At 38.8% G+C, this 15,915-nt stretch overlaps 1 non-coding gene across 1 annotated transcript; it reads left to right on the top strand.

Moving 5' to 3' along the window:
- Positions 1 to 7,197: 7,197 nt before the first annotated feature.
- On the top strand, positions 7,198 to 7,304 carry LOC121207903 (small nucleolar RNA R71). The gene has a single exon (XR_005903001.1). It is a non-coding gene; the product is annotated as a small nucleolar RNA R71 (small nucleolar RNA).
- Positions 7,305 to 15,915: the final 8,611 nt, after the last annotated feature.

Here is a 15,915-nt window from a genome sequence, read left to right as displayed (position 1 = left end):
ATGGGCCTAGGCTGATGACTCCCTTTCGGTGTCGCTCGGTTTGATGGCGAAAGGCAAGGGCAATGAAGTAGGTGAGGTAAAAAATATGCCCCTGCCTCATGCTCCACAGGAAGTATGTGTCGTGAGTGTTCACTACACCAGTGCTCTCTCGTTCCCTGTTAAAGTGTGTGCCAAAAGAGCGTGGAGATATCACAGAGCTGGAGCTAGCGCCAATGCCTTGGAACAGTTGGGGTCATAGATGCCTGTAGCAGGCATCATGGCATTCCAACATGATGAAGGCGCATAGTGGATATAGGGGTGGAGGTGAGGAAAGTTTTCGGCTTCTATGAACTCGTTCATATATAGTCCCAAAGCAACGCTAAATTCTGGGACACTCAGTTGCCGTACTAGACCGCCAAGGCAGAATTGGACTGTTCTTGGGTCGTCATGCTTTGCCATGACTGTTTGCATGTGAAATGTCGAGCATAATTTCAGAGTGAGCTCTAGGTACGTTGGCTCTACGATGTCAAAGAATCGGTCCCAGGGAGCGGTGGCTAAGAGGGCTTAAATTGAATCAGCTAGATAGACCTACTCTAGTGCGGTCCAATCAATGCAACAGCTCACACCTAAGGGTCGGGCCCGTAGTATCTGGAATAGTTCCTCTTGAGGTCCCAATAGAAATTAGAGGAATGGGTGTTGTATCTCAGCGGTAGGGTCAGAGGAAGATGTCACTACTTTTCATTTTTTCGAGGCAAGAATCGCAGTTTTCTTGCCTTTTAGGTTTGTCATGATATCTGCAAAGACGAGTTTGAATCATGAAAATAATCCCCAAATCAAGCAGTCATCTTAATAGTCCAAAATACTAACTTGCTCATAAGATAATTATGAACGAATATTCAAGCATATCAAAACCAAATGGTAATACTGCATATGAAACAAAGAGCCAAAGAAATAGAAACTAACTAATGAATCACTTAATATAAGTTACTACGAATCTTATTTAAAACACATGGTCCTAATATCTATATAGTATATTCCTACGTTCGATTTGAAACAATGATGAAGAAGGAACCTCAAAAATATTAAAGCAAGAGTAGTAGTAATAATAATAATACAGTCATATAGAACATGAAATAAAGAATTACTAATGAACTAAGAAAATTAATATTAAAATAGTAAAACGGAGTTAAGGATGCAAGAAAGAAAATCAAGAGTGGTGGTCGGCGAAGGAGTGTGGTGGTGCGTGGTGGCGTGTGCGTGGTGGTTGGAGGTGGATGGGGAAGAGAGCAGAAGAATAGAATAGAAGGGGAAAGAGAAAAGAAAGAAAAGTGGAAAAGAAAGGATAGGGGTGAAGAAAATGGAGAAGTAGTGGGGAGAAGAAGGGAGAAGGAGAAGGGGGTTTGTGGGTGAAAGGAAAAGGCTTAAATGGTGAAAAAGGGGGAAAAAGGGAAAGAAAGATGAAGAAAAAGGAGGAGGAAAAAGGGTGGCTGGAGGAAGAAGATGATGAATAGTAAATGGGATAGGGAAAAAATTGGGGCTAGGGGTAATTTAAAAAGGGCCACGGTCGCGTAAGCCCCGTTTTGGGCCACACGGCCATGGCGCACACCCTTGTGGTAGTCTCTCAGCCCGTGTTTTTCGTGAAATCGTAGTTAGGTTCGTACACGGGCTCTTCGCCACGCCCGTGTGTCCGGGCCTTGTGGTTCGCACGGCCAATCGTATGGCCGTGTGCATGTTTGTTCGCTTCTCACACGCCCGTACTGGATTCTCCATGCCCGTGTTCATGGTTTATGCTTATGAGTTGATGTTTCAAGTCAGTATCGCACATGGGCGATCGACATGCCCATGTCTTTAGTCACACGGCCACATCGCATGGCCATTTGGTGCTCCCTTTGTTTCTCCCATGCCCATGTCCCATCCAACATGCCCGTGTCCATTAGTCAGGATTGTGCATAGCCCTTAAGCATAGCCGTGGCTTTCACCCGTGTTCTTCTTGACTTCGTTTATTGTTTCAATTTTTGGGCAAGTCCTCACACGCCCTCCCACATGCCCATGTATCAGGCCATGTGGCTCCTACGGCTAACTCGGATGGCCGTGGTGTTTTATCGTAGGCCGTGTCTCTGCTGAATTTTTTTGAAATTTAAGGTGCAATTTTACCATGGTCTGGGACATGCCCGTGTCCCTTAACCGTGGGCTTCACACGGCCGTATTGCATGGTCGTGTCTCCCTTGTTGCAGCCCGTGTGCCTCTGTTTTGGGAAAAATGTGAGTCCTGTTTTAGTACGGCCTTGGCCACGCCCGTGGGTCCAGGCCGTGTTCAATACTATCAATCATCTCATTAAAGTGCTCAAGGTTTACACAGTTCCAAGCATGCCCATGTCTCCATCTCGTGGGTGTCACACGGCCTAGGAAACGCCCGTGGGTCCAGGCCGTGTTTGCCCCTGTGAAATGTCAAAATTACCTGCAGTTGAACTATGAATAGTTAAAGAAAAAGTAAACCCTATTTCGTGAGGTTAGTGCTTAAGTTGCCTCCCAAGAAGTGTTTATTTAAATTCTAACCTTGACTTTACCCTGTGACATATTTAGGTAGGTTCGTGGAGCCGTAGCTCCTCTCTATTATCCTTAAAATCCTCACCGTTATAAAGTTTAATACGATGTCCATTTACCTTGAAAGTGTCGTGAGTTGGATGACTTAACTCTATTGTGCCATATGGAAAAACAGTTTGGATGACGAATGGACCTGACCATCGTGATTTTAGCTTCCTAGGAAACAATTTGAGCCTTGAGTTGTATAGAAAGAAAAGATCTCCAGCTTTAAATTGCTTGTGTTGCTTTAAACGAGCATCATGGTGGCGTTTCATGGCTTCCTTGTATAGGCGTGAATTCGCATATGCATTAGTTCGCCACTCATCTAACACGTTCAACTACATCAACCTGTTTTCACCTGCAAGTTTGAGATCAAAGTTTAGAAACTTTATGGCCCAGAATGCCTTGTGTTCTAACTCAAACGGTAGATGACAACTTTTTCCATAAACAAGTCTATAAGGGGATGTTCCTATGGGGGTTTTAATAGCAGTTCTATAAGCCCATAAAGCATTATCTACTTTTATCGCCCAATCCTTCCTATTTGATTCTACTGTCTTTTCTAGGATACGTTTAAGTTCTCGATTTGTTACTTTGACTTGTCCACTAGTTTGACGATGGTAAGGTGTAGCTGTTCTGTGGTGAACTCCATATTTCTTAATGGTCTTATCAAATTGGGCGTTACAAAAATGAGTACCCCTATCACTGATAATTGCTCTAGGTGTTCCAAATCGAGAGAAGAGTTTCTTAAGGAATCGTACTACCACTCTAGCATCATTAGTAGGTAAAGCTTGGGCTTCCACCCATTTGGACATATAATCGACGGCTACTAAGATGTATTTATTCCCAAATGAACTAGGGAATGGACCCATAAAGCTGATACCCCAAACGTCAAATATTTCACATTGAAGCATGTACGTTTGGGGCATTTCATCACGTTTAGAGATATTACATGTTCATTGGCATTTATCGCAATTAGCAACATACTTGTTGGTGTCTTTGAATAGTGTAGGCCAATAAAAACCTGATTTGAGTGTTTTATGTGCGGTTTTATTTCCACTGTAATGTCCCTAGTCTGTCCTGAGTGGTAATGCTCCAATATTTTAAATGCTTTTGACCTTGTAACTCATCTCCTAATGACTTGATCTGCACATATACAGAAAAGAAAAGGGTCTTCCCAAAAGTAGTTTTTCACATCAGTGAAGAATCGCTTTTTTTGCTGATGTGTCAACCTTTTTGGGATAACGTAAGCAGTTAAAAAATTTGCAATGTCTACAAACCAAGGTACTTCAGAATCAAATATAGCAAAGAATTGTTCTTCAGGGAACGAATCATTTATTTCAACTTCATCTAGCTCTTTGGTACTTGAATTTTCAAGCCTGGAAAGATGATCAGCCGCGAGATTTTCAGCTCATTTCTTATCCTGAATCTCCAAGTCAAATTCCTGCAATAACAAAATCCATCGAATGAGTCGAGGTTTTGCATCAGTCTTAGTTAAAAGGTAGCGAAGAGCAGAATGGTCAGTATAAACGACAACTCTAGACAATATTAGATATGGCCTAAATTTATCAAATGCAAAAACCACAGCTAGTAGCTCTTTCTCCATAGTGGTGTAGTTTTCTTGTGCGGCTGTCAAAGTTTTGCTAGCATAATAGATAGGTTGAAAATGCTTGTCTCTTCGCTGCCCCAAAACTGCTCCTACTGCAAAATCACTCGCATCGTACATTAGTTCGAAAGGTAAATTCCAATCAGGTGCGATTATAATTGGAGCATTAATCAATTTATCCTTTAAAGTATTAAACGCTTCTAAACATTCCTGATCGAAATTAAAGGGCAAATCTTTTTCTAGTAATTTAGTCAAAGGCTTAGCTATTTTAGAAAAGCCTTTAATAAATCTTTTATAAAACCCAGCATGTCCGAAAAAGCTTATAATAGCCTTAATCGAACTAGGGGGAGGTAGTTTTTCAATGGTTTCAATTTTAGATTTATCAACCTCAATCCCTTTACTAGAAATTTTATGTCCTAACACAATACCTTCTTGAACCATAAAGTGACATTTTTCCCAATTAAGTACAATGTTCGTTTCCTTACATCTTATTAGAACTAGTTCTAAATTTTTAAGGCAAAGATGGAAAGAGTTACCGAATACCGAGAAGTCATCCATAAATACCTCCATGATGTCTTTTGCGATTTCGTCAAAAATGGCCATCATGCAACACTGAAAAGTAGCAGGAGCATTGCATAATCCAAAAGGCATTCTATGATAAGAAAACGTACCGTATGGACATGTAAATGTCATCTTTTGTTGATCTTCAGGAGCTATTGGGATTTGAAAATAACCAGAGAGTCCGTTTAAAAAGCAGTAGTACATGTGCCATGATAATCTTTCCAACATTTGGTCAATGAATGGCAGGGGAAAGTGATCTTTTCTTGTGGCATGATTCAGCTACCTATAGTCAATGCAAACTCTCCAACCTGTGACTGCCCTTGTTGGGATTAATTCATTCTTCTCATTGGCTACAACAGTCATGCCTCCTTTCTTAGGAACAACATGCACTGGATTTACCCAAGAACTGTCAGAAATAGGATAAATAATTCCAATATCTAGGAGTTTAATTACCTCAGCTTTAACAATTTCATTCATGTTAGGGATCAGTCGTCTTTGAGCTTGCACACATGGCTTATATTTATCTTCCATTAAAATTTTATGGGTGCAAAAAAAAAGGCTGATCCCTTTAATGTCAGAAAATTTCCAAGCTATGACCCTTTTATGCTCTCTTAATGCTTGGAGTAATTCCTCTTTCTCTTTGGTTTTCGAGTTAGAAGTAATAATCACTGGTAATGTAAAATTATTTCCAAGGAATGTGTATTCCAAGTGATTTGGCAATTGTTTAAGTTCCAATTTAGGAGGTTCTTCAATAGAGGGTTTTTGCTTAAGTTCATCATTTTCCTTAATACCCTCATATTCCGCTTGTCTTGGGAAGGGTTTACTAGAACTTAGTTCAGCTGTTACCTTCCCTATCTCAGAATCATTATCATCTACCTTCTCTACTTGAGCAAGACACAGTTCCAACGTGTAGCATGATCAATAGAGTCAATAAAATAACATGAGTCATCATGTTCCCTAGAAAATCTCATGGCATCATAAATTTTAAAAATAATTTCTTCGTCACCTACTCTAAGCACAAGTTTACCATCACCCACATCAATAACAGCCCTAGTGTTGGCTAAAAATGGATGACCTAAGATTAAAGGCACTTCAACATCTTCATCCATGTCAAGCACAACAAAATCAACAGGGAATATAAATTTATCTACTTTTACAAGTACATCCTCTATAATATCCCTAAGATATTTAATAGATCTATCAGCTAGTTGAATACTCATCCTAGTGGGTTTAGGTTCCCCAAGACCAAGTTGTTTAAACATTTTATATGGCATCAGATTAATGCTAGTGCCTAAATTAGCTAGTGCCTTATCAACATTCAAACTACCAATTAAGCAGGGAATAGTAAAACTTTCTGGATCTTTTAGTTTGGTTGTTAGTTTATTTTGGAGTATGGCTGAGCACTCCTCGTTAAGTTCCACTGTAGATAAGTCTTCAAACTTCCTTTTATTTGTTAGAAGCTCCTTTAAAAATTTTGCATATGCAGGCATCTGCGATATAGCTTCAACAAAAGGTAAGTTAATATGCAGTTGTTTAAAAAGTTCAAGAAATTTACTGAATTGTGCATCCATGCGGTCTTTCTTTAACTTTGCTGGATATGGGATTGGTGGTTTGTATTCCTTTGGCATTGGATTGTCATTGCTTTCGGGTTCTCCATCCTCTCTTTCGGCTCTGTCAGCTTCTTGTGGTGGCTTCTTTTCAGATTCATCTAACACTTTCCCACTCCTTAATGTAACTACTTTCACATGTTCTTTTGGATTGGGTTCGGTGTTACTAGGTAGACTTCCTGGTGGTCTCTTTGAAATCATCTTAGCCAACTATCGAATTTGATTCTCGAGCCCTTGAATCGATGCTTGCTGATTTTTAAGTGCAGTTTTAGTGTTCTGAAAATAGATTTTCGCTACTGAAATAAATTTTGTCATCATCTCCTCAAGGTTCGGATTTTTCTCTTGCTGGTAAGGTTGTTGTTGGAAGCCTGGAGGGGGTGCTGGTCTCTGATTCCCTTGGCCTCCCCATGAAAAATTTAGGTGGTTCCTCCAACCTCCATTGTAAGTATTACTATAAGGATTATTTTGAGGTCGAGGATTATTACTCATATAATTCATTTGTTCATTCACTATGTTGTGGCCATATGGTGGGTATTCTAAATTGCTTGTTCCACCTCCTCTTGCATCGCACTGCATTACTGGATGAACCTGTGAAGAACCAAGTAAACCATCAATTTTTCTATTCAAAAGATCTACCTGATTAGAGAGCATAGTAATCGAATCAACATTAAACACGCTGGCCACTTTTGTTGACCTTGTCCTCATAACTTTCCACTGATAATTATTCAATGGCATCTCTTCTATAAATTCATAGGCCTCTCCAGGTGTCTTATTATTAATAGTCCCACCAGCAGCTGGGTCAATCATCTGTCTAGTCGAAGGATTCAAGCCATTGTGAAAAGTTTGAACATGTAGCCAAAGTGGTAACCCATGGTGAGGGCACCTTCTCAATAGATCATTGTATCTCTCCCATGCATCATAGAGTGTTTCTAAATCCATCTGCACAAAAGAAGAAATATCATTCCTTAGTTTAGCTATTTTAGCCAGTGGGAAATATTTAAGCAAAAACTTTTGGGTCGTTTGTTCCCAAGTGGTGATTAGTCCTCGTGGTAACGAGTTCAACCACTGTTTAGCCTTATTCCTTAATGAAAAGGGAAATAACCGAAGGCGAATGGCATCGTTAGAAACACCATTGATCTTAAATGTGTCGTAGAATTCTAAAAAGTTTGCTAGATAAGGGTTTAGATCCTCGTCTTGCAAACCATCAAATTGAACAAACTGTTGTATCATTTGAATCATGTTAGGTTTCAATTCAAAATTACTTGCAGCAATAGCAGGTCGAACTATACTCGATTCAACTCCTGTTAAACTAGGTTTAGCATAATCATACATAGTACAAGAGTAGGATTTTGATTTATTGGGTCTGCAATAGCCACAGAAGGTAACTGATTATTTTGATTATCAGCCATCTCCTCGGTTGTGGTTTGAATATCGTCCTCTTTTCCTTCCTCTATGTATAGTAGGCTTCGCCTTATTTCTCTTTGGTTTCTGTGAGCTGTGCTTTCGATCTCACTATCAAAACGTAGAGGTCCTGATGGGTTTCCAGACCGTGTGAAGTCTGTACCTTAAATGTGAAACTTATACTCATCACATGGCCTAGCACACGGGCATGTGACTTGGCCGTGTGGCCTTTAATTTATGCTGACTGATGGTCGTGTAATTAACTAAAAATTTGAATTAAGGCAAGCGCACCTATCGAACAGTAGTATAGTTATGGTGAGACCGGAAATATCGTATCCACGAGGACTAAAAGTTCTAGTAATTTCTATCTTTTTATTATCTAGCCTAAGAAGTAAAGTGTGTTTTTAAACTTAACTAATTTTCTAATTTAGCTAAGATTATGATATAGATGAAAGTTGGAAACTACTTTTAAAAAAAAAACAATGGAGAAGACAATACCCATGAAAGAATCCACCTAGACTTCACTTATTACCTTTGACTTAGATGATTTATTCACTTGACTTATTCCGTCGAAATCCCTGATTTATGTTATTATTCCTTTCGAGACTAAAAACAACTGACTCTAGGTTGATTAATTGAAATCTCTTTCTAATTAAAACCCCTATTGTCGCATTAACTCGATCTATGGATTACCTGATTCGATTTGACTGTAATCCGGCAGATTTATGTCGTCTTATCTCTATTATCGTGATGTAGCCAAGTGTACCTATCGAACAGTACTATAGTTTTAGCAAGACCGGATTGTTGAACCTAAAGGAACTAAAAGTACTAGTAATGATTGTCTTTTTATTATCTAGCCTAAGAATAAAGAGGTTTTTGTTTTAACTAACTAATTATCTAAACTAAGAACAGAGAATGGAATTGGGGAATTGCAGTTGGAAAAAACGATTGAATGAAGACAATACCTAGGGAAAATCCACCTAGACTGTACTTGTTATTTTGGCTCCGAATCGGACGATTTATTGATTTAACTTATTCCGTAGAGATCCCTAAGTTATGTTATTATCCCTATTCAATACTAATAGTGTCTAATCCCTAGATTGAATAACATAAACTTTTCTCTAATTAACACTCTAGGGTTGCATTAACTCGATCTATGGATCCACTTATTAGGTTTCACTCTAATCCGGCAAAATCTTGTCACCCTATGTCTAGGCGCGCAATCAAATCCGCTTAATTATGAAAAATGTACTCTTAAACATGGTCTATTCCTCCTCTAAGTAAGAGCTTATCTTGAATCGGTATCCTGGGATATCAAAACAAGAATTAAGAACACATAATTAAGAACAAGTCAAATATTTATCATACAATTCAGAAAATAATAACAAGATTCGTCTTAGGTTTCATTCCCCTTAGGTATTTAGGGGATTTAGCTCATAACTAAATAAGAAAAAATCTTAGAATAATAAAGAATACAAAACATAAAGAAAACCCAAAACTCCTGAAGGGGAATTGAGGAGAGATATTCAGTCTTGATGATGAATCCGGCTTCTGAGATGAATCAATTGGCTTTCTTGGAGTAATTCCTTACCCCCTACTCTATCCTCCCTTTTCTTCATTCTCTAGGGTATATTTATAGGCTTTGGAATGCCTAAAAGCCCTCAAATTTAGCCTTTTCTGAATTGGACTCAACTGGGGCTCGGCAGGGACACGCTCGTGTGCGATTACTTCAGGCCGTGCTTGAGCCTGCCAAATTGACACGGCCGTGTGTTCTACCTGTGTGGGGAGGTCCAGGCCGTGTTGATTTTGTACTTTGGCCCATTTTCTCCGTTTTTGGCCTGTTTTTCGTTCCTTTCGCTCTCCTATGCTCTCCTATGCTCTCCTAAGTGTAAAACATGATATTAAAGCATTAGGAGCATCGAATTCACCAATTCTAATGGAAAATCATCCATAAATTGCGTTAAACATGGGGTAAAAATATGTATAAATTACAATTTATCAATCTTACGGTTTATCACTGAAGTCATAAATAAAGAGTTACACGGTTTGAGGACACGGGGGTGTCCTAGCCACACGGGCGTGTGAAATCTATGCGGCCTACCCATACAGGCGTGTGCCTGTCCCAACTTGGGAAAATTTTTCCTAAGTGTTGCAAAATTTTTAGAAGCATTCAGTTTAGTCTTGAACCACCCTTGAAGCATGTTAAAGGTCATGTGGGCCGCAGAAGGGACATTGTGTTTATGTTTGAATGTTTTTAAGATTGGATGAAATTTGTAAGGCTCGGTTTGTGTTAAGGTGTATGTCAAAGACCGGTAATGCCTCATACTTTATCCAGTGTGGGATACGGGTAACGGGTGTTACAACAATAATCTTGAAATAACTTATTGTTTTGCCTTATTTGCTGGCATACCAAACACTTATTGTAACACCCCTTTCCCGTACCTGAGGCTGGGAAGGGATACGAAGAATTACCAAACACATACATAGTCATTCAATCAAAACGTCAGGCTATTAAATTTTTCTTTAAAACAATTTCATTCATACATACACAAATTGTCTATAATATGAACCTGTGAGGCTCAAAATAGCCATCGGAAAAGGACCGAGACTAAATCGGGAACTCTTAGAAAAATTTTTGGGAAATTTCCCTAATACAAAGTCACGCGACAGTGTGAGACAGGGGAAACACCCGCGTGTTCTCTACACGCCCGTGTCCTCCGACCGTGTAACTCTCTGACTATGACGTTAGCATCAATAGTGTCACACAGCCGTGTGGCCAGACCGTGTCGTCAATTAAAATTAAATGAAATTTTCATAAAAAGGTACAGACCTCACACGGCCAAGACACATGCCCGTGTCATAGCCCGTGTGTTTACTACTAAGCATACTAACTTGCAAAATTAGGGTGTAGGGGACACACAGCCATTCAACATGCTCATGGGGCAGACCGTGTGTCTCACACACGGTCTAGACACATACCCATGTGTCTGCCCGTATGGACCATTTAAAGGCTATTTTCCAAGCCATTGGTCACCCTTTTACATCCATACACACTCATATATTTCAAGAACACTTAACATGGTATATAATTACACTTCAACATCCTTGACATGATTCATATATGTAAACCTTATTACACTTGCTCAAGTTACACTTCTTATATTGGGGTTATCATTAGCACATTCCACATTTTATACTTAGGCCATGATATAACCACATACCATTTTATGCCATAACCATTCTCAAGTTATTGGGCCTCATTTTACACATCCATTCATGCTAGACTATACGATTACATCACAAGAAACATTTAAACTTAATCATGTATATTTAGTAGGGTTACCACCTATATCAATATGAGCCACATCTCATGGCCTTATACAAAATAAATTAGCATATCTTCATATGCCATTTCTTTGGCTGACCAAATGACACATATGACAAAATGATCAAAAATCCTATACATGCCATTATATCAAAATGAATGTTTCTTTGTATCAAAATGAGACTTGTTAATAGTGTGATCAAGTCTCCCATCGTCTTCCAAGCTCCACGAGTCCACGAACTCTATAAAATAGGGAAAATGAAATGGGGTAAGCATTGACATGCTTAGTAAGTCCATATAATAGGAAAGTAAACTTACTAGTTACTTTAACATACAACCACATTAAACAGGCAATCCATCTAGTATAGAATATTTTCCCTGACACATGCACTCAATCATCAAGATTAGACACATAGTAATATATAATAATAAACAATTAGTAGATGAGCTCATCATAACAAAAATCTCAATTCCACTTCTAATACTAATCCCATTGAATTTATCAGAATCTCGATGGATATTCTTTAGTACACTTATGGCATACTAAATCACTTACCATCAGTTTATATTAGTGACCTTTTCAACAAGCGCACTCTCGCGAACCTCATTCTTTTACGGCGGGATTACCAGTCCAGGCTAAATCCCCTGTAGTATAAACTCATAGAGTAATGTTGGAGTCCAGGCTAAATTCAGATCCTAATTCGGATTACCCGTCTGGGCTAAATTCATTTAAAACACATATTTTTCAGGAGGCCAGATCACATAAGGAACACTCATCCAAGCTAGATCCTTTCTGCCATCAATTCATTTTCAAGAATTCTATCGGATACCCTTTTCATTCAACTGGGACATTTAAATCCTTTATAAATCAATACAATCATGTTTCATGAATTATTATACATTGAGTATCAAAATTTACATCACATTCAAGAATATACATTTAAGTACTTTAAAAGTATTACTTCAAGTTACATGAACTTACTTGGAAGATGTTTCGGATTTGGATTCAGTTATTCCGAAACCTATTGTTTTCCATGATCAACCTCCGAAATTGGTCTCTCGAGGTCTATATAAACATAATATATTATTATTCTATCTCATTATTCAATTTCAGCCCAAAATTTCACTCTTGGGCCAAATGACCACTTTACCCCTAACCTTTCACATTTTTACAATTTGGTCCTAATGCTCGTAAAATGACATGCATGTATTTTCTTGGTTACCCAAGCCTAGCCAAATCTATTCTAAGTTTATATCAGCCCACATTCTCCTCTATTTCACATTTCTACCACCTATTTTGTACCTTTTACAAATAGGTCCCTTTTTAGTGTTTTCATGAAAAATCATCTAGTAAAAGATGTTTATCTAACATCTAACTATCATAATCCTCCATAAATCATCAAAGAACAATCATCTCATGCATGGGTTAAATTTCTAACATGAACCATAGCTTGAAATATGGGTAGAAATGGATAGAGCATGTAACGAGGATCTCAAAAATGTAAAGAACGTTAAAAACGGGGCTAGGAGTCACTTACTATCAAGCTTGAAAATGTCAAAACCCTAGCTTATGAAACCCTTGCAAATTTCAGCAACCACAAGGAAGAAGATGGGTGAATTTTTCTTCGATTTTCCCTTTTTATTTCATTTATTATTAAATGACCAAAATGCCCTTCCATACTAAACTTTCAATTTTTTCCATCCATGCCCATTTTTGTCTAAAAACATAGAATTTGGGAAAATTTCAATTTAAAACCTCCTTACACCTAGATTTTCTTTATGAATCTATCACACATGCATGCTTTCATGTCCTAGACGTCAAAATAATCATAAAACAAATATTTTGATGTTGGATTTGTGGTCTTAAAACCACTATTCCGTCTAGGCCCTAATTTGGGATGTTACAATTCTCCCCCTTAGGGACTTTCGTCCTCGAAAGTCTTACCGAAAAATAAGTTTGGATATTGGCTTCTCGTGGCCTCCTCGGGCTCCTATGTAGCCTCTTCAACTTCTCGAGCCAAAATCCTAACCGGTTCTTCACCATACGCCATGTCCGTTCTAATATCAACATCCACCGGTGAAGTCACATGGGAGGGGTTTGACCTATATCTTCGCAGTATGGATACATGGTATACGTCATGAATCTTTTCCAGTTCGGATGGTAAGGCTAGTCGGTAGCCTAATGGTCCAACTCTCTAGGTTATCTCATATGGTCTAATAAACCAATTTGCCTTTCCAGCCAAATCTTACAACCTTTTTCCATGGAGATACTTTCAAGAATACTTTATCACCAACTTGAAATTCGATCTCTTTTCTTTTCAAATCAGCATACGACTTTTGCCTATCCGATGCCACTTTCAATCAATCACGTATCACCTTAACCTTTTCTTCAGTCTCCTTGATTAAGTCAACTCTGTGAATCTGGTGTTGCTTGAGTTCTGTCCAATACAATGGAGTTCGACACTTCCGGCAATACAATGCCTCACAAGGTGCCATTCTCAAACTCATCTGGAAACTATTGTTGTAGGCGAATTCCACCAATGGTAAGTATTTTTCCCAACTACCTTGAAACTCAAGAACGCAACACCCTAACATGTCCTTAAGAATCTAAATCGTCAGCTCAGACTGACCATCAGTCTACAAGTGGAAAGTCGTGCTAAAGATCAACCTTGTACCTAAAGCTTCTTGTAGTTTCTTCCAAAATCTCGAAGTAAATCTCAGGTCCCTAAGCTAACAAAGTGAATGGAAGTTGGGCACCAGGTAGGAATTCGTAATAGAGGAGGTGAGCCATGAAGGCTGCTTAAGTACCAAGCTCTTCGGTTGGATCCAATCCTAGACATGCCCACAACCATTGCCACACTTGGTTAAATCGAGTTGTAATTTATTTAAGTTGAAATCTTTGATAAATCGGATAATCGTAGCGTGGTGTTATTTTGAAAACAATTATCATTTTGAAAACACGTTCTAAGTCTAGCCCATTTATTAACAAATAGATTAAAGTTATTAAAAAAATACTCCCAGAAAAGAAAGAAAATCAAGTCAAAATGGCCTTATTACAACCCAAAAATAAATAATAAATAAAGAAAACTTTATGAAAACCAAACACTTATTCAAAAGCCCAAAGGCGATCACCGTGGCCACTCTGAATCCCCTCCGGCTCCAAGTCCCCAAATCAAGGCTCACCTACAAGGTTAAGGAAAGGGGGTGAGTTTGGAAACTCAGTGTGCAACAAGCCCTTTTCAGAGCCCAAAACAATATCAGCCTGCTGGGCCTAAGCCCAAATCCAATCTCAACATATACTGGGCCGAAGTCTTTTCATATTTCATATTTCATATTTCATATTTCATATTTCATAACACTGGGCCGAAGCCTTTACTGCAATCGATATGGCCCGTAGGCCCATTTCATTATCACGAGTAATGTCAATGGAAGAATGAATGCAATCCCAATTGGGGAGACTACTCGACCCACCATCCGCTATTCTCCACCCGTACCAACCAACACACCATGTGGGGAATAACTCAACCCACCCAACCAACACACCACTGGCAGCATAGCTGCTTTATCATATATCTAAAGGCCTAGCTTCTTTTAATAACTAGGGCAAAGCCCTTTTCGGTAAACTGGGGCATAAGCCCTTTTCAATAAACTGGGGCATAGCCCTTTTGCACTTCCTCCATCCATATAAAAACCCAACCCAATGCATTTATGATTACATCATGTGCATTTCATACATATCATGTGCATATCATACATATCATACATATCATGTGCATATCATATCATTCATGTATATCATATCCCACTATCAAATTTATAATTAAACTCTAGGGGTATAATGGTCACTTTTACCTAGGGGCAAAACAGTCATTTTCATATTATAAAGGTAATTTCATAAACTTACCAAATATTAGGGTTTTCCATGTTCATTATTAGTTACTAACCATTCTTATGTTTTAAACAACGATTCTGGCCCATTTTTCCCGATACCGAGTTATTGGGCCAAAAACCCCTAATGGGCCTTACATAGCCTATTTTGTCATCTAGGCCCATTTAGCCTATATTCCATAATGTTATTACCAGTCTTAATGCGCAATTTAACAGGTTTTCATTTTCTACCAATTTTACCCAAATGGGCCCGAAAGCCCATTGGGCCCAACTTCAGCCCCTTGAGGCCCAACTTACCGTAATGCCAAAAATCGTGCTCTTACCTGTTCCAACGATCCCGATCATCAACTTAGCGAATCTAACTAACCAATGAGCGTTCGCTTGCTCACAAGTCCTCAAAATGCCAGAATTTCGGCATTTCGGCTTTTCAGCATTTATCGTTTTAAGCTATGAAAAAGGGTTCGTTACACACCTGTTTTGCGATATTCCTCGACGAGATCTCCTACACGGTTTCTCCTATAATCAACTGTTAATAGATCAGCTCACAATAATTAAACCAAATCGAGAACCATCTAATATCAACACTTACACATTCGGCCACCCTCTATAATGGCCTTAAGAACCTTACCTTTGCCGAAATTGATGACTAGCTCTAGCCACTCCAATGATCCAAACTAATCCAAGTCGACCCTACGCCTTACTGCTCCTCCACTAAACAAACCATAAAAAGATTAAAAGAAAAGCCCAATAGAGCCTAAACCCACATTCGGCCATCTCCTAAATTATAGGGGTTTCGGCTTTTGTCAACAGTTACTATAGGAATCGTTTAGAGTTCGAGCACTTACCACAGTCTCTTTTCTTGAATCCGTTTATGCCTAGAAGATAAGGGAATTGGCCACTAAAAAGTGAAAAGAAAAAGAGGTTTGCTGGTCAACAAGAAATCGGCACCACCTAGCTTCACAGATTTCG

Source organism: Gossypium hirsutum, chromosome A01 (genome assembly GCF_007990345.1).
Source record: "Gossypium hirsutum isolate 1008001.06 chromosome A01, Gossypium_hirsutum_v2.1, whole genome shotgun sequence".
In the NCBI taxonomy this organism is placed as follows: Eukaryota; Viridiplantae; Streptophyta; class Magnoliopsida; order Malvales; family Malvaceae; genus Gossypium; species Gossypium hirsutum.
The sequence above is the reverse complement of the archived record's forward strand: the minus strand, read 5'-3'. Positions and strand labels throughout refer to the sequence as shown.